General features: G+C 43.3%; 1 pseudogene; it reads left to right on the top strand.

The window, feature by feature from the left end:
• The first annotated feature begins 7,962 nt into the window (after positions 1 to 7,962).
• LOC117519717 lies at positions 7,963 to 18,513 on the top strand (annotated as a pseudogene).
• The last annotated feature ends 6,431 nt before the right edge of the window (positions 18,514 to 24,944 follow it).

Raw genomic sequence — 24,944 nt, 5'->3', positions numbered from 1 at the left:
CAAAATAAACAATTGGGTCAGGGACATTTCTGTTGTTTGCATATTTTGACGTTTGGCAGGATTGAAAAGTTTTTCAATGACTCTTTGCAAAATGGATGCTCACCCATCAAAATTGCACAGATTATGCTAATGTCCGCTGTAGGTAACTCAACAGAACACCACAATTTACAATGGAGGACTTACACCTGCATGCAGTGGTAACACATAGGGTTGTTGTACAAGGTCTGTTAGAATAGTATCGGACCTTTTTATTTTTTGCAAAAACCTGATGGATTTGAATCACGTGTGCTTGCATGAGCCAACCTTGAACCTTCGTGCGCATGCGTGAATTTTTTCACACCTGTCGATTGCGTCATTTGCTGGTAAGCAGCCATTGTGTGAGGATGGGTGGAGTCTCTCGTCGGATTTTGAACATCAGGAGAAGTTATGGACTTATGTGGCTGTGATTGGAGAAATTGTGCACAGTGCAAGCTTTGCATTTTGCATCACTACTCTTAGCTTCATAGTGGAGTAGAGCAGAGAAGGATTTTCTTTTACCAAAACAGATCAAATCCAGGCTTGCATCTCAGATGTACCTTCTGGCAATTTGTAGCTAAACTTTCAGAGCCTCGTCCACAACTACCACAAAAGACTCCAAGCTGTCAGTGATGTTAAAGGGGCAATACACAGTATTAAGAACAGGGGTATGTAAACTTTTGATCACGTTCATCTGGGTAGTTCTCTTGTCATTTTGATTTAAAAAGAGGAAACACAGTTGTTTGATAAATGGCTTCACCCAACCACTAACCATGAGTGACAAAAAAGTTTTTGTGTTGTCATTCATATTCTCTTAAAAATGGCAAAAAAGCAAAAATTCTGCCAGGGTACGTAAACTTTTGAGCACAACTGTACGTGAAATACCAAGGTGCTGAATACTTTTGCAAGCCACTGTACCTTCTGGCAAACTGAAGCTGAACTTTCCAGTCTTCTTTTTAAGAAAACTCTCCTCGACACCACTTCATCTTGAAGCTGTATAACTGGTGATTGCTGTTTTGACGCCTGGCGAATATTTAGAGTCCACGTCGACTGCCGTAGGTTATTTTTCCTCCTCGACTGCACCCCAACTGTTTTGCACATGTGCAAAATAATTGGGGTGGCCACAGGAAGTTGGCCAACTGTTTAGACTGCTCTCAGACTGCTGTCCAACATCCTCTAATGACACCTCCACAATGTGGGTTGAATCTCCATTCAGACGGCATTTTGCTTCTAGTGTGACGGGGGTATTAGTTTTTGAGAAGGACCTACTCCAGACAGATTTACTATATAGTATTATACAGTTTGTATTTCTTAAAGACTGATGCAAATTATCTCTTGTTTCTTTGTGATTTTTCAGACCGTTTGTCTGACTTAGTGCTTAGCTCAGATAAGATAATTATAGTGGGTGATTTTAACATCCACATAGATGCTGAGAATGACAGCCTCAACACTGCATTTAATCTATTATTAGACTCAGTTGGTTTCGCTCAAAATGTAAATGAGCCCACCCACCACTTTAACCACATTTTAGATCTTGTTCTGACATATGGCATAGAAATTGAAGACTTAACAGTATTCCCTGAAAACCCGTTTTTGTCTGATCATTTCTTAATAACATTTACATTTACTTTAATGGATTACCCAGCAGTGGGGAATAAGTTTCATTACAGTAGAAGTCTTTCTGAAAGCGCTGTAACTAGGTTTAAGGATATGATTCCTTCTTTGTTATGTTCTTCAATGCCATATACGAACACAGTGCAGAGTAGCTACCTAAACTCTGTGAGTGAGATAGATTATCTCATCAATAGCTTTACATCCTCATTGAGCACAACTTTGGATGCTGTAGCTCCTCTAAAAAAGAGAGCTTTAAATCAGAAGTGCCTGACTCTGTGGTATAACCCACAAACTCACAGCTTAAAGCAGATAACCCGTAAGCTGGAGAGGAAATGGCGTCTCACTAATTTAGAAGATCTTCATTTAGCCTGGAAAAAGAGTCTGTTGCTCTTTAAAAAAAAGCCCTCCGTAAAGCTAGGACATCTTACTATTCATCACTAATTGAAGAAAATAAGAACAACCCCAGGTTTCTTTTCAGCACTGTAGCCAGGTTGACAAAGAGTCAGAGCTCTATTGAGCTGAGTATTCCTTTAACTTTAAATAGTAATGACTTCATGACTTTCTTTGCAAATAAAATTTTAACTATTAGAGAAAAAATATTCATAACCATCCCAAAGACATATCTTTATGTTCGGCTGCTTTCAGTAATGCTGGTATTTGGTTAGACTCTTTCTCTCCGATTGTTCTGTCTGAGTTATTTTCATTAGTCACTTCCTCCAAACCATCAACATGTCTAGTAGACCCCATTCTTACCAGGCCGCTCAAGGAAGCCCTACCATTAATTAATGCTTCGATCTTAAATATGATCAATCTATTTTTATTAGTTGGCTATGTACCACAGGCTTTTAAGGTGGCAGTAATTAAACCATTACTTAAAAAGCCATCACTTGACCCAGCTATCTTAGCTAATTATAGGCCAATCTCCAACCTTCCTTTTCTCTCAAACATTCTTGAAAGGGTAGTTGTAAAACAGCTAACTGATCATCTGCAGAGGAATGGTCTATTTGAAGAGTTTCCGTCAGGTTTCAGAATTCATCATAGTACAGAAACAGTATTAGTGAAGGTTACAAATGATCTTCTTATGGCCTTAGACAGTGGACTCATCTCTGTGCTCATCCTGTTAGACCTCAGTGCAGCTTTTGATACTGTTGACCATAAATTTTTATTACAGAGATTAGAGCATGCCATAGGTATTAAAGGCACTGCGCTGCAGTGGTTTGAATCATATTTATCTAATAGATTACAATTTGTTCATGTAAATGGGGAGTCTTCTTCATGGACTAAGGTTAATTATGGAGTTCCACAAGGTTCTGTGCTAGGACCAATTTTCTTCACTTTATACATGCTTCCCTTAGGCAGAATTATTAGAAAGCATTGCTTAAATTTTCATTATTACGCAGATGATACCCAGCTTTATCTATCCATGAAGCCAGAGGACACACACCAATTAGTTAAACTGCAGGAATGTCTTTCAGACATAAAGACATGGATGACCTCTAATTTCCTGCTTTTAAATTCAGATAAAACTGAAGTTATTGTACTTGGCCCCACAAATCTTAGAAACATGGTGTCTAACCAGATCCTTACTCTGGATGGCATTACCCTGACCTCCAGTAATAATGTGAGAAATCTTGGAGTCATTTTTGATCAGGATATGTCCTTCCATGCGCATATTAAGCAAATATGTAGGACTGCTTTTTTGCATTTGCGCAATATCTCTAAAATTAGAAAGGTCTTGTCTCAGAGTAATGCTGAAAAGCTAATTCATGCATTTATTTCTTCTAGGCTGGACTATTGTAATTCATTATTATCAGGTTGTCCTAAAAGTTCCCTGAAAAGCCTTCAGTTAATTCAAAATGCTGCAGATAGAGTACTGACGGGGACTAGAAGGAGAGAGCATATTTCACCCATATTGGCTTCTCTTCATTGGCTCCCTGTTAATTCCAGAATAGAATTTAAAATTCTTCTTCTTACTTATAAGGTTTTGAATAATCAGGTCCCATCTTACCTTAGGGACCTCATAGTACCATATCACCCCAATAGAATGCTTCGCTCTCAGACTGAAGGCTTACTTGTAGTTCCTAGGGTTTGTAAAGTAGAATGGGAGGCAGAGCCTTCAGCTTTCAGGCTCCTCTCCTGTGGAACCAGCTCCCAATTCGGATTAGGGAGACAGACACCCTCTCTACTTTTAAGATTAAGCTTAAAACTTTCCTTTTTGCTAAAGCTTATAGTTAGGGCTGGATCAGGTATCATTTTGCTAATTTTCCACAGCATGAAAGACAATTTACACCTCAGGGTTTAACAGTGTCACTGCTTCCCCTTGGACAGAAACCAAAGGATCAATTCAACTTCAGCAAATTAGGGCATCACACAAAGAAAAATAACAAGCTGATGTAAACTAAGCCCTACAATGGCTTTGCATTAGCAACAATGAACGCTTTGAGCTCCGCCAGCCTGTCAACGCCCCACAGTGCCTCCTTGAAAGAGAACAATCCACCCTGTTATTGCTGGAAGAGGTAATTTAACCTGCCTCCGTCTTTTTTGTTGTAGTTTCAGATAGTAATCGAGTAGGCTTTCATCATGATGAAATCCGCCATTGGTATCCACAGTTTGTGTGAATTAAATTTTTACCTCCACAGAGAGGGTGATGGTTTCAGCCCTGTCTGTGTGTCTGTCTGCCAGCAGGATATCTCAGAAACACATTGGTAGATGTTAAAAAAAGTAGACAGGGAGGCTGATTAGATTCATAATTGTGAGTAAATATTTTTGTAAATGATTACAAATGATTTTGATATTATTTGTATTTTTGTCAAATAACATCATGACTTGCATTCCAATTCAGTTAACAATGCCTTTACAGGTGACTACTGGCTGCAACGGGAGAATTATGCTCAATCTGAGTGTGCTTTAGATATTATGATTGGAATACATGCTGTGCTTGGAATGATGTTACATTTTAATGGTGACATCAGTGTTGCAGTCAATGCCAACACCCTCAAGGCTAAAGTCAAAGCGTTTGATCCCCAAACAAGAGGCCAAGGCATAAATGAAGGCGGAGGGGGCGATGACATTGAAAATGGATTAAATAATTACAGAGATTCATACAAAATGAGACAAAGAATTTGGACTTTTATATATGAAAAATGTGGTGGCCAAGTGGTTAGTGCGCTTGGTTTCAGTTGAGAAGGCTCCGGGTTCAAATCCCACCCCTGCCACATTTCTCCATGTAATGTGGAGTTGCGTCAGGAAGGGCATCCGGCCTAAAACTTGTGCCAATTCAACATGCAGATCCACCTTGGATTTGCTGTGGTGACCCCGAGTGCAAACAAGGGAGCAGCCGAAGGGACTTACTATATATGAAAAATGTGTGACATTTTGAAATTAATTTCAAGGACAGGAGTTGTTTCCAGTAAAAGTCTGTTCTCATTTTTTTTTTTTTTTTTTTTTTTTTTTATGGCCCAGTCACAATATGAGATTAGATCACTCTTCCACAGAATCATGACAACATTTTGTGTGGGTGCTCATCACACTCGACCAACTGTCACTGAGAAAATAGGATGTCGGCAGTGTGTGGTGTGATGAAAATTAGCTGCAGAGCATGTCCCCAGCTTTTTCACAATATGTGTGGTTGTTTCGGTGACTCGAGAGTTGTTTATTTAGATGTGCCAAAGTGGTAGCATCTCTGTGCCACAGAGGCGTGTATATCAGCAGCTGCCACAATGACACTGGAAAGAAAAAGACTGATTGTAAATAGGAGGGTGTTAAAAATAAAACAAACAGTTCTGGGACTGTCATTTCATCATTCATACAGAAACAGACATAATTAATTATTTATTTATTCATTAATTCATGGTACTTATCTGGGTCCAGGTAATGGTTGCATTAGATCAAGCAGTTAATCCCATACTTTCCTATCCTCTGGGAGTTCCCAAGGTGTTCTCACGCCACCTGGGAAATTCAATCCCTCCAGTGTGACCTGCGTCTACCCTGGGGGCATCCTCCTAGTTGGATGTGCTTTGAAGACCTCCCTAGGTTGGGGCATCCCTACCACATACCCCAAACACCCCAGCTGGGTCCTTTTGATGTGAAGAAGCTGCAGCTCTACTCCAAGTCCCTCCAGGATAGTCTTCTTCTCATCATGTCCACGCAGTGTAAGTCCAGATACCTAAAGGAGAAATCTCATTGTATTTGTGACCTTGTCCTTTCAGTCATAACCCAAAGTTTATGAGCATAGGTGAGGATAAGAGCATAATTGACTGGTAAACTGAGAACCTTGCCTTCTGGCTCAGCTCCTTCTTGACCACAGTGGTCTGATACTGTGTCCTTAAAACATCATATTCAGCCCCAAACCATCTCATGATCTTACACTCACAAACAAGACTCTGAGATATGTAAACTCCTCCACTTGGAGCACTAACTCTTCCTTGACCCAGAGGGGACAATGCACTCTTTTCCAAAACAGGTCCATTTTTCTCAGATTTGGAGATGCTGATTCTCACCCTACTTGCTTCACATTTGGCCTCAAACCTGCCTAGTATGCATTAGAGGTCACTGTCTGATGAAACCAACAGAACCACATTATCCACAACAAGCAGAGATGCAACTCTGGGGTCACCCAAAAGGACACCCTTCATTACCTGACAGTGCCTTGAAATCTTAACCATGAAAATTATGAACAGGACCGGTAACAAGGGGCAGCCCTGGCTGAGTCCAACACCCACCGGGAAGATGTCTGATGTGATGCTGAGAATGCGGCCACAACTCCTACTTTTGTTGTACAGAGACCGGATTGTGCGTTGCAGCTCTTCCAATACCCCATAATCTCATAGGGCCCATCACAGAACACCTCAAGTGGCCCAAAGGTATGCCTTCTCCAAGTATATAAAACACATGTAGACTGGTTGGTAATTCTCCCAAGACCCTTTGAACGTCCTTCTGAAGATAAAGAGCTGGTCCACTATTCCATGACCAGAACAGAACCTGCATTGCTCCTTGCTCTGAATCTGAGGTTTGACCAATAGTCTGTCTCCTTTTTAATACCCTGGCATAAGCTTTCCCAGTGAGGCTGAGAAGTATGACTCCTGTGTCATTGGAACGCACTCTCCAGTCCTCATTTTTAAAGATGGGGCCCACCACCAGTTTGCCAATCCAGAGGTACTGTCCCCATTGATAGGAATGTCAGTCATAACATCCTAACAGCATCCAAAGACTTTGGCATCTCAGGGTGAATCTTGTTTACCCCCGAAGGCTGGCCACTGTGGTCTTTTTTGACTACCTCAGTGATGTCTGCTTGGGAGAAGCCATTCAATCAACACTAGTCTTCCATCACTGCCTTTTCAAAGGAGGGCATGTCAGTAGGGTTGAAGAGATCCTTAAAGTGTTCTTTCCACTGCATGACGATATCCTGAGTCCAGGTTAACTGTTCTTCTCTCTTCCTGAACACAGCATGGGCTAAGAACTGCCTGAGAGTTTGCCAGAACTGCTCTGAGCCTGACTGAACGTCATTCTCCATGACTTCTCCAAACTTGTTAATAACCATAAGTGTATCAAATTTAGTCAGCCACTTGCAGCTATATCTTCTGCATGAACTTGCCACATTGCTCTAGCAATAAATAAATCTACTTTTTCAGACATTTAATTATTGTTCCATTAACAGTGTTTAAGCAAAGTGGTGAATACTTATGCTGCATACTGTCAGTGGAAGGCAAAGAAAGCTGTGTGCATAAATTTGTTCTCCATGTGCTTCATGCACAAAGAACAGATCATGTAAACCATGATCAACCAACACAAACTCATGAGGCAGAACGATGTGCCTGTGTGTGTGTGTGTGTGTGTGTGTGTGTGTGTGTGTGTGTGTGTGTGTGTGTGTGTGTGTGTGTGTGTGTGTGTGTGTGTGTGTGTGTTGCAGACAAAACATGACATGTGCACCACAAAACTATAATGGACCTTACATTAAAGAAACAGTTTTGTTTTGTTATTGTTTTTTTTTTTTACCAGTTTTCTTGAAAGCCTTCACTTGAAAGTGACTATAAATACACCAATGACTGTAATAATCAGTAGTTACATGAAAATTTACTGTGTGCCCAGCAACGGAAAGACCAGAACTGTTGTCCATCCTGTTATGCATGGAGACATTTGTTCAGAACAAAAGAAACAAAGTTAACCTAGCTGTAAATTTACCCAGTTTTGGACTGCGTGGACTAGTGCTGTGCATCTCTGCATTAACAACACCACAGAAACTGCTTGGGTCCTGGGTGGCAATCACACAGGCAGACAACCTGTCCATCCCCAAATCTTGAGAACAATCATGTATCTGCCACAGCCATGTGAAACATGGGCATCCTCATGGCTTTCTCTAGCCAATGGAGTCGTAAACATTCAGGTATCTACTATGTGCTGGATCACGCACAGAGAAACGTTACTCATGGCCAAAATGTCCAAGCTGACACTCCCTCACAATGCAAGTGATACACTGTATATGTGTCTACTGAATCAGAATCAGAACGAGAATAGCCCGAAGTATCTTCAAGATTACAAGGAATTTGACTTCAGTATGAACTATACTCTCTCTGTATGAGCATGTATAAATATACACTAAAGATGAAATAATTCACAGTAAAAATGTGTGAAGAAAATGTTCAAATAAATGTGCAATAAAAAGAAGAATGTGTGCAATGGAGAAACAGACAGATTGAAGTTGTACATGAGGAATATGAATTAGTGAGTTGTGTGGCAGGTTAAATTGTTCAGTGTGTGAAAAGACACTGGAACAGGTTTCTGGAACAGACACCACACCCATCTCTGGATGGAGCTGCACCTCAAACAGAGAGAAAAGAAAAAAAAAAAGAATCAAGCATCAGAAAGACAACAAATACAGTGTAATTTGTCAGCATTAAGCAACAAGAAAAACAGAAGAAATGTGATCGCCGGCCACAAGCCCTAAGCTTCACTAAAAGACCCAGAATTTACATAAAATTGAGGCCGCTGCCTGCTCAGTTTCCTAATAAAATGAATTATAACAGTACAAATAATAGTAACATACTATGTCAGTATGCTAGGAATACGAAAGGGAAAATAAGTGTGTCTCAAGTCTCAAAGTCTGGACTTGAAAGTCTCTACAGCATCTGACTGTTTTATTGATGCAGGGGGATCATTCCACAGAACAGGGGCATGATAAGAGAAACCCCTGTGACCCGCAGACTTTTATTCACTGTAGGAACACTAAGTAGTCCTGCACCTTGCAAACACAAAGCCCGGGCCGGTACGTAGGGTTTAATTAGGTCAGCTAGATAGGGAGGTGCCAGTCCACAAAGAATTTTATTGGCTAGTAGCAGAACCTTAAAATCTGATCTCACTGGGACAGGAAGCCAGTGAAGAGATGCCAAAATGGGTATAATGTGGTCAAACTTTCTGCTTCATGTCAAAACTCTGGCAGCAGCATTTTGAACCAATTGGAGAGCACTAATGCTGGACTGCGGTAAACCAGAAAATAGAATATTGCAGTAGTCCAATCTAGAAGAGTCAAACACATGAATCAGGGTCTCAGCATGAGCCATAGACAGGATGGGACAAATATTCACTATATTTTGCAGGTGGAAGAAGGCACTCCTCGTAATGTCTCTAATGTGGAGGCCAAAGGACAATGTAGGATCAAAAATTATCCCAAGGTTCCTCACTTTGACAGTGTGATGTATGACACACGAGCCTAGGCCAAGCGTTCACAGGTCAAATTGATTTCTATGTCTCACTGGACCAAGAACCATCATTTCAGGCTCAGAGTTTAAAAGTAGGAAGTTGCTAGACATCCAGCTTCTCACTGATGTAAGGCAATCGTCTAAGGATTTTATGTGGATAAGATTACCAACAGTTATCGGCATGTGTAACTGAGTATCATCAGCATAGCATTGAAAGGTAATCCAAAAGTGCCGCAATATGTGCCCAAGGGGTGCTATATAAAGGAAGAAAAGCAGGGGGCCTAACACAGATCCCTGTGGAACCCCAAATTTCATGTCAGTAAAGCATGGTTTACACATAGACGGTTTTGTCGGTGGGTAGTACGTAGACCGAAGTTTGCGGTAGTTCCGGCTGTTTTCACGGTGGAACGGGGTGGAGCATTTCGCCGGTGTTTTGACCAGCGTACTAGCCGCAAATACGCAGATAAAACGCCGCTAAATCCGCCGAATAAAGCGGCGTTTTGACACCGTAGCATCCGGCACACGTCAGGCAACGGGGGTTAATACCCAGTTCTATCCTTTACAATCGCAGGATAAGATGCACGTGAGAACGGCGGTGTTCTGCTGCCACCGATAATGCCCTGTGTACCAGGCAAATCCTGTGTTACTCCAGGAACTTTTGCATATAGGCACCGCCCCCAGAGTATAATAGGCTGAAGCAGCAGGAATACATGCCTGTCACTGCAGAGGGAGGGAGATCATGAGCCTTTTCTTCTTTTTCCTTTTCCCCTCCTCAACGTGTTGCTCCGTCTCCACCACAGGGTTACCCTCTGCTTCTGAACCAGACCTCTTGGTAAGTCCTTGCCACTGCCAATTTTTTTTTTAGGTGGCATAGTGGAGCTTCTCTGCAAAAATATCTGGAGCTGGCCGTGAGTGAGAGGCCTGCATGCATTTTTATATTGACCGCCGTCTATCGGCCGTTTGGAACGCTGTTAACCGGGAGGTGGCATTTAGAATGGCATACTGCCCGCTAGCGCCGCCGTTTTGTCTGCCTCTGTCGCCAGTTAAAACGCCCTTGAGGACGCCGATGTCGGCTCTATCGCCATTTTACATGCCATTGATTAGGGATACAATGCCGGTCGCCAATTACAGCAGTTTAAACTGCGGCACTACAGGAAGGGGCAGGATGAAATGGCGATTAAAAAGTATCAAACGTCGTTGTTTGCGTTGTCTGCGTTGTCTCCGTCGTCATGCGAATTCTCAGGGAGCGCTGCCGGAATTATTTGACATGTTGAATAATTTTTTCGATGATTCCCGGTAAAGCCTGAACTAAGCCACGCCCCCTAGTGCTGGTGTTAACAATGGCGTGTGATCCTTAAGATGGCCAAAAACTCTTCCAGGGCGCTTCCGGGAGCTCTTACCGTCTATGTGTAAACAGGGCTTTAGGTTAGAGGTAGTGTTATTGTACAAAACACAGTGAGAATGACTGGTCAGGTATGACGTCAACCAAGCAAGGGCATTCCCATTCATCCCAAAATGATTCTCCAGCCTATCGAATAGAATATGATGATCCATGGTATCAAACACAGCACTGAGATCCAAAAGCACCAGTGGTTTCTGAATCCATTGCAAGCAGAAGATCATTCACCACTTTAGTGAGAGCTGTCTCTGTTGAATACACACACAAATATCTAACACCACTCACTTGACACTTAGAAAATGTGTGGCCATTCGCTCTGTTAGCACAAAAACAGTCAGCAGACAATCACTTTCGAGCTGGTGGTGAAATTTGTCTAAGTGCCCCATGACTGTGGCTTTGCAAAACAGCAACACCAGTGAAGTGCAAGCGTGTCGGCACCCCCTGCACATACATGTGCCGTGCATGTGAATTGTGCATGTGTTGTGCTCCTTCCCCATCCGTAAACATGTAGCGTGCCAGGAGTGGGAGTGCACTTGCATGGGCTGCTGATATGGATGTACAGATGGTGTGTGCGCTGGACTGACAGGGGGCATGTCTGCCAACGGCTGCAGGTGTTGAGATCTCTGGTTCTGGACATTACAGCTGGAAAACATGTACCATGTTTGGAATTAACTGGACATGAACTAACAACTGCCCACTGTGATGCATGTGTGTCTGCTTGTTGTCCTCATATGGACATACAGAAAATCATATATTGCTGTTGCAATGGGCTGCAGCAAGTGAGCGCATGTCACGCACATTGACAGACTACCCCAGTTGAAATGGACTGTCAGATCATAACACGCAGCGGGCGATCTGAATGTCACGTCACCCACATGAGTTCTCTGAATGTCACGTCACCCACGTGAGTTCTGTTCCACATGATGCGGTGTCTGTCCTATGGCATGCCATCTACAAGATGCGCATGTCGGGCCGGACACGCGTGCAGGGCTGGCTGGAAATGCCGCCAGCAGTGCACTGCTATATTCAGGTCATTTCATGACTGTACGTCTGTGACCATGGGTCATCGACAGAGAAACAGACGGATCATACTTGTATACTATATACCTAAACGCAACACTTTTGGTTTTGCTCCCATTTTGTATGAGATGAACTCAAAGATCTAAAACTTTTTCCACATACACAATATCACAATTTCCCTCAAATATTGTTCACAAACCAGTCGAAATCTGTGATAGTGAGTGATTCTCCTTTGCTGAGATAATCCATCCCACCTCACAGGTGTGCCATATGAAGATGCTGATTAGACACCATGATTAGTGCACAGGTGTGCCTTAGACTGCCCACAATAAAAGGCCACTCTGAAAGGTGCAGTTTTGTTTTATTGGGGGGGATACCAGTCAGTATCTGGTGTGACCACCATTTGCCTCATGCAGTGCAACACATCTCCTTCGCATCATCCATGAAGAGAACACCTCTCCAACATGCCAAACGCCAGCGAATGTGAGCATTTGCCCACTCAAGTCGGTTACGACGACAAACTGGAGTCAGATCGAGACCCCGATGAGGACGGCGAGCATGCAGATGAGCTTTCCTGAGACGGTTTCTGACAGTTTGTGCAGAAATTCTTTGGTTATGCAAACCGATTGTTCCAGCAGCTGTCCGAGTGGCTGGTCTCAGACGATCTTGGAGGTGAACATGCTGGATGTGGAGGTCCTGGGCTGGTGTGGTTACACGTGGTCTGCGGTTGTGAGGCTGGTTGGATGTACTGCCAAATTCTCTGAAACGCCTTTGGAGACGGCTTATGGTAGAGAAATGAACATTCCATACACGAGCAACAGCTCTGGTAGACATTCCTGCTGTCAGCCTACCAATTACACGCTCCCTCAAATCTTGCGACATCTGTGGCATTGTGCTGTGTGATAAAACTGCACCTTTCAGAGTGGCCTTCTAATCATGGTGTCTAATCAGCATCTTGATATGGCACACCTGCGAGGTGGGATGGATTATCTCAGCAAAGGAGAAGTGCTCACTATCACAGATTTAGACTGGTTTGTGAACAATATTTTAGGGAAATGGTGATATTGTGTATGTGGAAAAAGTTTTAGATCTTTGAGTTGATCTCATACAAAATGGGAGCAAAACCAAAAGTGTTGCGTTTATATATATATATTTTTTTCCTTTTTTTTTTAAAGCAGCTGCATGATGTGGTTACACAAAACCGTTGCAGTGACAACGTTCACGCCTGGCCATCGTTTCGATGTTTGTGGTTCGCTCATATGCACTGTTCTCCCGTGATTTGCCCTGATTTGTACTTATTCATACTACTTGTGAAGGGGCCCTTATTTATTATCCTTATTGCTCTTTTCTGTAGTATGCATTGTGGCTGCAGGGTACTTTTGTAGTTGTTTCCCCATACTTCCACTCAGTAAGACAGATATGGTAAAACTAATGAACAGTAGAGTATGTGTAAGGCTTTATAATCCATTGTGTATTTTGTCCTCCCCAGAAATGCAGTGCATTTTGCCAGTTTTGATCTGACATGGCTGATTTTGCTGTGTATGATCACTCCAATAAATTTATTTTGATGTACTCTATGTGTGTATTGTTTATAATCAGGTCTACTTGAACATTCATGGATTTTTTTTCAAACATCATCTTCATTTTCTCTAAATTCAATGATAATTTATTTTTGTCAAACCATAATTTTGTTTCATACAACATAAAATTTAAATAAATAATTAAAAATGAATAAAAAAAATCTAAAATACATAAATAAAAGCAAAAGAATAAAACATAAAAAAATAAAAACTATTCATAAGAAAGAGAATAAAAATGGGTTTTCAGTCTTGACTTAAAAATGTCGATGGACTCTGACTGCCTCACAGTTGCAGGAAGACTGTTCCACAGGGTAGGTGCACAATGAGAAAAGACTCTTTGACCTGCTGACTTCTTCTTCACCCTGGAAACACAGAGAAGTCCCACATCCCGCAGCCGCAAAGCCCGGGTCAGCACGTAAAGTTCCACTAGATCAGCCAGACAAGATGGCGCCAGTCCATGAACAACTTTATAAGTCAATAACAAAACCTTAAAATCTGCTCTCACAGAGACAGGGAGCCAGTGCTAGGATGCCAAAATGGGTGTGATATGTTCAGACCTTCTGCTATGTGTCAACAATTTGGTGGCAGTGTTCTGAACCAGCTGAAGACCCCTAATGCTGGACTGCAGTAACCCTGAAAATAGAACATTACAATAATCTAGTCTAGAAGAAACAAAAGCATGAATCAGGGTCTCAGCATCAGCCATAGACGGGATGGAGAGGATCTTTGCTATATTTCACAGATGGAAAAAAGCCGTCTTAGTAACATCCCTGATGTGGAGGTCAAATGACAGTGTGGGATCAAAAATTACCCCAAGGTTCCTCTCCATGTTGTTTATGGTCTTGTCATTCTCAATAAAGTATTCCGGGAAATTTGCATTTTTTTTGTCCATTTCTTATGATACCTGTTGTGTGCTGGGGTGTTTGGCTGGCTTGGTTTTTGTTTTTCTGTTTCTCCCAGCAGGTGGTATGCATTCAGGACTGAGTGGCTGAGTATTAGGACCTCACCCTGAACACCTGAGGCTTGTTTTCACGTGCAGGTCATCAGGGCTCACAGCTGTGGTGTATTCTGTCTTGATCAGAGATTGCTGCACTTAAACCTTGAATGCACAGTGTGTGATTACCAGAGACTCGACCTTGTGAGCAGACGTGTGAGAGCGACGTCAGGAGAACAATCTCACCATTACGGACGCAGAGACCGCTCCAGGTTTGACGCCACAGTCTGTGAAGGATTGGGTGAGGTCTCACGCTCTTCAGCACACTTCCTGAGGTAATTTGGTTTTGGTGACTTTTATGAAGTAATGACAGTGGATTTGGTGTCCCTTACACCTTGTGTTATTGAGCTGTCACGTTATGCTAATTGTCTAATCAGCTTCTGCTGCAGTGGAGATTTGAACTGAGTTGTTCCGTGCCTGCAGGGTGAGAAGCTGATATATATTTAAGCCAGGAAGTGTTTGCTGATTGTGTGCACCTTTGAGCTGTGTCTCTCTGGGTGGAGAGTGTTGGACTCACCTCATGTTTTCTTTCTTCACAGACTCGGTTTGTCGCGGCCACCTGGGGGGTGTCGGTGGGGTCCCTGGGTCCGAACTGCTGTGGCTCCGGACTGTTTGCGCTGCTGAGAGCGCGTTGTGTTTTCACCTCACCAGACCGCGGACATTTTTGGTTGTTTATCACTGCACTTATTATGATTATTAAATTCTGTTATCTTTTGAACCGTGCTCTGCTTATTTCGTGCTGGGTCCTGTCAAACGCTGGGTCGGTGCTCCGACCGCGTCCGACACATAACAGTAGTCTCTGGCCATTTAACAATGGACCAGCGGAAACAGAGACGGTATTTTTGCCGGGAAGGCTGCAGCAGATGTTGGAGTTGATCCGGGATCAGTTGCGGGTGCTCTCCGCCCGGGTTGTGCGCGTTGGTGCGCGCATGGCGGAGTTTACAGCTTGGGTTGCGTCGCACCCCGCTGTTACGGCTGTAGCCCCATCTCCTCCCGTGCAGCTGGCTCCAACGCCTGTTGTAGCAGCCCCAGTGGTATTTAGTTTGCACTTTAAGCTGTTTGTTATAACCTGCTGTCGTTTACAGCAGTGTGAATTGGTTTTTACTCTGTTACCACGGGGATTTTCTTATTTGGCACTTTGGCTCCCTCTGTTGGTGACAGAGTCACATTACCGTCCAGGTTCAAAGGATGGAAAACACAATGTTTTTCCATTCTTTGCACTTGACGATGTAGGCCAATGTTAGTTTTTTTTATTGGTCTATTATCTGTTTCTTGTTTTAGTATGTGGTGTGTTTATCAGGGGTTAATTTGTTGTTTTTGTGGCTTTTAAAGCACGGTCTGTGGGCTGGAGTTGAAAATGCAGGCTGTCTGGAGCATAGTTTGACCCAGGTGACTTTATGTTTGTCTGTTGGTCTTTTTTTTTTATTATTTATTTTGGTTTCACCTCCCAGGGTTTGATGGGACGGTCCTCTGGGGGGGGGGGGTAATTGGGTTGTTTTTTCTTTTTCTCTTTTTTTTGTTTTTGTTGTTCCCTCTCTTCTCCTCTGGCTCCAGCCGTGTGGGCCGTACGTTGTCGGAGTTGCTGGAGTGGTGCAGTTTGGTTATGCTGGGCGTTTCCCAGATGATCTCTGCACCCGGGAGGGGGGGGGTTGGGGTATTTTATTTATTTTTTTATTCCCTGTCTTCTCCTCCGGCCCCAGCCGTTTGAGCCGTACGTTGTCGGCGTTGCTGGGGTGGTGCAGTTCGGTTATGCTGGGCGTTTCCCAGGTAAGCTCTGCAGCCGTGGGGAAGGGGGGGGTTTGGGGTATTTTTTATTTTTTTGAATTCCCTTTACAACCTCCAGCCTTGGCACGCCTCTGTGCTGTTTGCCATTGGTGTTGCTGGGGTGGTGCAGTTCGGTTATGCTGGGCGTTTCCCAGGTAACCTCTGCACCCGGGTTGGGGGGGTTTAGGGGTGTTTTTTGTTAATTCCCTGTTCCACCTCCGGCTTCAGTGTGCCTTTGAGCCGTACGCCATCGGCGTAGCTGAGGTTTGGGGCAGTGGAATATACCCGCAGCTGGTGGCTGGTTTAAAAGTTGGAGGTGTGGCGCTGTTTTGTGCCATACGCCATTACCGCTGTTCCACTCCTCCCGGTTGACTTTTGGGGTATAGTCATGGTTGGTGACACCATGTTGGAAAACATGAGGTGAGTCCCCTGCGCTGAGGGGGTGGGGTTGGGGTTGTTGTTGTTTGTTTGTATGTTTTTTCCCCCAGTTTCTGCCCTCAGGGTGTGACTGTGGTGTCCTCTGGGGGGGAAATGACTGTGGGACCATCTAGCCGTAGACGGCCGGGGCTGGGTCTGTTAGTCATGGCGGGGGGTGTCTCCTGGGGTTTGATGGAACGGTCCTCTGGGAGGCGCTGGGAGCCCCCGTGGGTGACTTTGGATCCCAGAGGGACCTCGGCTGTGGTTATTACTCCTGGAGCTGGCGGGATGTCCTCTGGGGGGTGTTGGTTCCTACATGTCGTCCGGGGGAGGGGGGGGTGTTAGATTTTTTTTTTTTTTTTTGCAAGCCTACGTTTGGGTTGTGTTTTGTTTTTTCTTTTCTCCTCTTCCTGGGGTTTGCTGGGACGGTCCTCTGGGGAGGGGGGGGGGGGGTTGGTATGGTTGTTTGTTTTTTTTATTTCCTCCCAGTTTGCACCCCTGGGGTTTGGTTGTGGTGTTCCCTGGGAGGGTTATTGGGGTTTTTTCTTTTTGTTTTATGACTAAGCAGACTCTAAAACATAGTTGAAAGATGGCTGAATGCACAGGTTCAAGAACTCCTGGCCAAAATTGAGCAAAGTGAACGACAGAAGCAAGAGTTGACAGAAATGAATGCAAAGATGCAGTCAGAGGTGGAGACTCTAATAGATCTGCTAAATGAAGCAGAAGGCAGGATCATCAAATTCAACAAGAGACATCTCGGCACTGGAGTGTCAGCTGCAGGATACTCAGGAGCTGCTCCAAGAGGAAATCCATGGGGCACCTTCCTTCTCCATCCGCCTAGGGCAGATGGAGGATGAGGGGAATATTTTGCGGGAGATGCTGAAAGAAGAGGAAGAGAGCAAGAAGACTGTGGAGAAGCCAGTTTCTACACTCTAGACTCAGCTGGCTGAAAGGAAGACAAAGGCAGGATAGGACGCCTTGTCAGTAGAGGGGGCTGAAGAGGGCCTCAAGTGAGTCCAATGGGAGTTTGGACGGTGTTCAGCGGCAGCTGGAGTAGAAAAGTTCAGCCTATGGACAAACTGGATAAGACAGAAATCCGTTTGCAGCAAGAGTCGGATGACCTCATGGTGGACCAGGACCACCTTCGGCAGATCGTCTGAAGAGGAAGCAAAGGAAGTTTGACCAGATGCGGGCCAAAGAGAAATGCATTGCTACTCGATATGCAGAGGAGCATTATCATGCCGAAGCAGAGGCCAGGGAGAAGGAGACAAAAGTCTTGACCCTGGCAGGGGAGTTGAAGTCTCTTATAGACCTGAAAGGTGAACTTGACCGGTTTAACAAAGTGCTCAAAACTGAGATAGATGACTTTGGAAAGAGTTCACAGTTTGGAGAGGTCCAAGCGTGCCATGGAGCAGCAACTGGAGGAGATGAAGATTCAGCTGGAGGATGAATGCAGGCAATGTTCCCAGGCCCACTCTGCCAAGAAGACATGGGAGCTGGATCTGGGAGGGCTTGAAGGCCTTCTTGAAGATGCCAATGAAAATCGCAATAATGTCTTATAGCAGCTGAAGAAACTGCAGGCCCGACTGAAAGATCAGATAAGAGGACTGGAAGAGCTGCAAATGTCCAGGGATGAAGCAGTTAATGATGCTAGAGACAGTGATAAGAAGCTTAAAGCCATGGAGGGAGACATGCTACACACCCAGGAGGAGCAGTCTACTGCAGACAGGCTCAGGGTGAGAAAAGATAAGCTCCAAGATGGGATTGATAGTCTCAACACGAAGTTCCCTGTTGGCAGAGGAGAGGAGGTGGCTGGAAGCTAGCATTATCCAGCTGAAGGAAGAACTAGAGAAGCTTAACATTGAGATGATCAATGACCACATGAAGAGATTAACATTGTAGGTTGAGCAGCTGACGACGGAGCTGACGACGGAGCTGTCTTCAGAGCGCAGTAAGGCACAGCTCCTGGAGACGGGCCTTTCCCAGCTGGATCGTCAGCACAAAGAGCTGAAGCTGCAGGAGGTGTTTTTTGCTCCCAGCCAACATTCCAGCCATGGTCCCTGGAGGGGGGTGTTTTTTCTGGCCCAGGTTCGTGTGGTCGCCAGGAGGCTTCCCGTGAGGGTGGTGTACTGTTGTGTGCTGGGGTGTTTGGCTGGCTTGGTTTTTGTTTTTCTGTTTCTCCCACCAGGTGGTATGCATTTAGGACTGAGTGGCTGAGTATTAGGACCTCACCCTGAACACCTGAGGCTTGTTTTCACGTGCAGGTCATCAGGGCTCACAGCTGTGGTGTATTCTGTCTTGATCAGAGATTGCTGCACTTAAACCTTGAATGCACAGTGTGTGATTGCCAGAGACTCGACCTTGTGAGCAGACGTGTGAGATCGACGTCAGGAGAACAATCTCACCATTACGGATGCAGAGACTGCTCCAGGTTTGACGCCACAGTCTGTGAAGGAGGATTGGGTGAGGTCTCACGCTCTTCAGCACACTTCCTGAGGTAATTTGGTTTTGGTGACTTTTATGAAGTAATGACAGTGGATTTGGTGTCCCTTACACCTTGTGTTATTGAGCTGTCACGTTATGCTAATTGTCTAATCAGCTTCTGCTGCAGTGGAGATTTGAACTGAGTTGTTCCGTGCCTGCAGGGTGAGAAGCTGATATATATTTAAGCCAGGAAGTGTTTGCTGATTGTGTGCACCCTTTTGAGCTGTGTCTCTCTGGGTGGAGAGTGTTGGACTCACCTCATGTTTTCTTTCTTCACAGACTCGGTTTGTTGCGGCCACCTGGGGGGTGTCGGCGGGGTCCCTGGGTCCGAACTGCTGTGGCTCCGGACCGTTTGCGCTGCTGAGTTTTCACCTCACCAGACCGCGGACATTTTTGGTTGTTTATCACTGCACTTATTATGATTATTAAATTCTGTTATCTTTTGAACCATGCTCTGCTTATTTTGTGCTGGGTCAGTGCTCCGACCGCGTCCGACACATAACAATACCATTTAATGCACCCCATATACCTTTCATATTATATTTATTTTTCTCCAGTATTTTATTATAACATTCTTTTTTACACATCCTCATAATATTGGTTAACTTATTTTTATAGTTTTTATACGTTACCTCTGCTTTTGCCATTTGGAGCTTTATAAACTTCCAATATAACAGTTTTCTTTTTGCAGGCCTTTTGCAACCATTTAGTGACCCACAGGCTGTTCTTGTATTTATGGTCATTATTGTATGATTTTACAGGGCAGTTTTTTTTATCATATAAAAGATTAAATACATTGAGAAATTCATCATAGGCTATACTTATATATTTTGCCTTGTGTGCTGTTGTTAGATATAATTGTGTGTTCAATTATGGTTGTCTTTGTTTTGGCATTAAGGTAGTTATTTTATTTGGGATTATACTTTTAGTTTTCACTCTTATTCTCACTTTTCTTTTGTTCTCTCTTGGTATGTCAATGTTGAACTGGATTTAACCAGTTTGTACCACTTAGGCCAAAGAGAGTTAGGTTACAATTATAAATCATGTTTCCCGTAATGCGCGGGCCTCGGGCAGGGGGATGGACCTCCCTCGAATGCCCACAGGAGGCCAAGAAGAGAAGGATTTTGCGAAATAAGGTCTGCCTCTGTCACGCATATGTAATCCTGTATAAAAATTGCTTGTATCCATTGTTCTTGGTTTTGTAAGAGAAGTTCTTGCAAGGCCCAGGCCTGATTTTTTTTTTTTTTTTTTTGCTGTGAATTTCATTAAATTTAAAAGTGCAGAATAGTTCCAAGTTTGTTTTTCATAAGGGGTGGTATTACAGAAAGAGCTGAGGGAAGAAATAACACTGTCTTCCAGTTCTGTGCAATTAAATATTTGTTTAGAGATTGCATTGCTTCCTCTGTTTTCACGCTTATATATTTATAGTTTCTTACATCTTTACTCTGCCTGGAACAATGATATATCACAAAGACAGGCAAATGGTCACTAATATCAGTTACCAAAATCCCACACTTTATGCTGTTTTCCATAATGTTTGTGAATATATTACCAATTAAGGTGGGACAATGTGAAATAATTCTGCTTGGCTTAGTAATGGTTAAACCCATGCTATACACTGAATTGATAAATTCCTCTGTAATGTTAAATTTTTTTTGTTTTTTAGGAGATTAATATTAAAATTACCACTCGGAATGGGTATTGATAAGATTTTATCAATACTGATACCATTATCGATTCCGCTTATCGATCTGATTCCTTATCAATACCTTTTGGGAATTTTCTGTGTACTAAAAGTAAGCTTTACAGGTTACAGGTAACAACATTTTATTGAGTCTTAAAGCAAATAAATATAAAATTGGTCACTGGATCCTTAAACTCTGTACATAAATAAACTCTACATGGTGGATCCTTGAGCTCTGGACATACATAGAAATAAAATCTGTCGTTTTTGTCAAAAGCATTTTCTTTCAGACATTACTGGCATGAATGTCTCTCCGTAGTTCTGAGCTGAACTCTTCCAGCTGGCTGTGCTGCACATCAGCATGTAATTCATAAAGAATGCAGGTAGGGTGGCCAGATGTTCTCCTTTTTGCAACAAACTGAGATGGTTTCCAGTGTTGTTATTAACAATCCAGCTTCAGTTTTGAAATGTGTGTTTTAAAAATGCATGCTTCAAACACTCATTTCAAAACTGAAGCCTAGCAACGCTGGAAAACATCTCAATTTGTGGCAAAAAGGAGGACAACTGGGCAAGCTAAATATAGGATGTCTTATTTTTGGAAGAAAAAATGTTTGTTGACTGTAGTTTATTGTCTGTATTACAACATTTGGAAAGAGGTGTCATTCTATTTAAAGCGGTGATTTGCTTTTAGTTATTAATTCTGACCGGACTCTGTCTTGGCAGAGAGCGGCACAGTGTTTGGAGCTCTGCCAATGGAACGGAGGACGATTCTCATGTCTTGACTACAACAAGAGTCGCAGTTAGTGACTTTAATCCACACAAAAGTGACTCATGATTGACATATTTTAATGGCTTTGAGAGGGGTTAAGAAGCGGACTTGCCACTTCTGACGAGCAGTGAATCAAAGAACCAACGGGCCAGCGGATCGAAGCACTACTTCACTGGTTCAAGCTTTAAAGTGGAGTCACACTGCAGAAGCAGTTGATTACAGAGCCACTGCAGGGTCTGTAATCAATGTAGAGAAATGATCATTTTCCCGACAAACACCCTCAAAAAAATTGCCACTCTGAAGCACCGATAAGGGAATTGTTAAGCAAAAAGCCTGCTGATGTCGGTGGATCTAATCATTTCTTAACTATACCTGAAAAGAACCGGTTCTTGATACCCAAGCCTAATCACCACATATGAACATAACTTTTTGTGTACATTTGGTGAACATACGTTCCATCTAATTTTTAAACCTTTCCATATCTGATCCTGGTGCTCTGTATACACAACTTACAAAAACATTTTTTTTGTATTGTCAAAATAAATTTTGACTGTAATACACTCCAATAGTTCATCAACAGTTACTGTCATACATTGAACAATTTTGTATCTTAGACTTTTATCCACTTATATTGCCACCCCTCCTCCATTTTTGCTCTTATCCTTCTATCTCAAAATTTGTTCCCTTCTCATTGATGCAGGTTTCTGACACAGCTATGATATTAAATGTATTATTGAAATGTCTCAGGTATTATTTTATGGTATGAAAATTGGTGTACAAACTTCTGCTATTGAAGTGTATTATTGATTCGCTGATGGAGCGAGACAAAGAACACCTCCGTTTTGGAGTGTCAGAGGACAAGTTGGGACATGCCCAACTCTCCACAATTTCTCTTATACTCACTCGACTGGTAAGCCACTGAAAGCCGAGATAGGCATGTCCCAACTTGTCCTCTGACACTCTAAAACGGAGGTGTTCTTTGTCTCGCTACATCAGCGAATCCGTCGCGACGCACGAAGCCTCCGCGCAGCTTTCCGTGACAAAATCTCTTGTTAAAAGTGAAATCTGCCGGAAAATGGCTGATGTCCAGTTCTTGTGATAACCAGAGTTATTGCACACGATGGTCCCGGATCCATACAGCCATCCGTTTAGAAATGAAATGGTCGTTTCAGCCTGTCGATCGTGGCTCAGAGCGCGGCGCCATGCGCCATTGTGGGCCATCCTTAAAGCGGTAGTAACACTCCTTAATCTCTGTGAAGCCCATAAAATTTTCAACGAAAGCCATGTGAATTTTCCGAATGGTTTCCAGCTGCCTGTCTCTAACAGTTTCTGAAAAAATTCTGATGGAACAAAGCCCAAATCATTCCACCATTTCCTCGCAATGAAAAAATGATGAGAGGGGTGGACCAGTGCTCACTCAAAGCCTGCCCACAGGCGAATGACGCAACTGACAGGCGTGAAAACACTCACGCATGCGCACGAAGGTTCAAGCTTGGCTGACGTAAAAACATATGAATCAAATCCATATATTTTTTGCATAAAATAAAAAGGTCGGATATTTTTCTCACAGACCTCGTATTTGTCCAGTTCATTAATGTCATGGATGACTATCACCCTGGCCTCTTCTGGTGTCCCATTGACTTTAATGAAGATTTTGCAATTTTGCATCCAAGTGTTTTGAATCTTCCCTTGTTTTCTGAGCAGTCAAGCCTTTCTTGAGATATCACCATTTTTTTAGTCAGATACTCATTTAAATATTCATCTGTCATGGAACAGACAAAAGTTTTATTCTGCAAAATTTCATCAGTCACAGCCACAGAATCCTGTAAATCCTTTAGATTTGTGAAGAATGTTATTGCCCAAGAAGAGAAGAGTTAAGGGGTGACACAGTCACTTTGTTGTTATGTGTCGGACGCAGCTCGGAGAACCGACCAGCGTTTGAAGGACCCAGTATGAAATAAGCAGAGCACGGTTCAAAGGCTAACTGAATTTAATACATAACAGTGATAATATAACAAAAAGGTGCGGCCTGGCGTGGTGCGCTCCCAGCAGCGCTAACGGTCCGGAGCCAGAAGCTGTTTCGGACCCAAGGACCCCGCCGACACCCCCCAGGTGGCCGCAACAACCGAGTCTGTGAAAGAAGGAACCATTATGTGAGTCCACACTCTACACACAGAACACTTAAAGGTGTACAAACAGCAAACACTTCCTGGCTTGATTACTGATCAGCTTCCCAACCTGCAGGCATGGAACCTCCCGTTCACAAAACTCCACTGCAGTGGAAGCTGATACATGGCTAACAAACAGCTCAATACAATAAGGTGTGAGGGACACCACATTTACTGACTGTATAACTGTTAGTCACAAAATCTAACGTACCTCAGGAAATGTGCTGACGAGCGTGAGACCTCACCCCCTCCTCTTTCACAGACTGTGCATCAAACCTGGACGTTCTCAGCATCCGCTGCTGATGAGATGGCTCCCGAGACGACGATCTCACCCGTCTGGTCACAAGGTCGAGTCTCTGGCAAATACACACTGTGCACTCCAGTCTTAAATGCCAACATGTTCCAATCCATCCAGATGCACTACAGCTGTGAGTCCTGACGAGTCGCAGGTGATCAGGGTGAGGTCCTGACAGCCTCAGCAACACAGCCACTCAGTCCCAAACGCACGCCACCTGGGAGGAAACCAAAAGACAAACAAACCGGCAGCCAGGCCCCCCCAGCCATATAACATTTGTCATTGATAAATGCCTCCTCCAGACTTGGAGGAGTCTTATGTATCCATACCTGACTTGACATAAGAAAACCGGTTGTAATAATAATAATTTGTATTTCAATTGGTCATAATGCCTAAATGGTTTAGAGGATGATGATGATGGTGTAGTGGTGCACAGATGAACACGAACAACAATAATAATAAAACACTGAACAAAAATATAAATGCAACACTTTTGTTTTTGCTCCCATTTTTTATGAGCTGAATTCACAAATCTAAGTTAGTGAGTTAGTGAGCACTTCTCCTTTGCGGAGATAATCCAGCCCACCTCACAGGTGTGGCATATCAAGATGCTGATCCGACAGTATGAATATTGCACGTGTGCCTGAGGCTGGCCATAATAAAAGGCCACTCAAAAAATGGATTCTCCTTTATCATTGGTGGAAAGACACATGACATAAACCAATCAAAACCACCAATTACACATGGACTGATTAGCGACCCGATGTGGGATTGTTAGTTGGGGGGGACACCATCAGTGACAAACGCTGCCTCTAATTGGGCAGCAGCAGGAATGACAGAATATTAGGTCATTCTTATGTCCAATATTATGTTCAATTCAAGTCAGAAAATCCTTGTTTTGGCCAGGAATTGTTTTTCTGAGTGTGGTAGGTTATTGCATGTAAATAGTGTTGCAAAAAAAAAAAAAAAAAGAAAGAAAAACATCTGAAGCATTTCCTGCATTTTAATGTAAATAGATGTATATAACTTTGATTTTGCTACATTTTT

Source organism: Thalassophryne amazonica, chromosome 11 (assembly GCF_902500255.1).
Source record: "Thalassophryne amazonica chromosome 11, fThaAma1.1, whole genome shotgun sequence".
In the NCBI taxonomy this organism is placed as follows: Eukaryota; Metazoa; Chordata; class Actinopteri; order Batrachoidiformes; family Batrachoididae; genus Thalassophryne; species Thalassophryne amazonica.
This window is presented reverse-complemented; position numbering and strand designations above follow the sequence as displayed.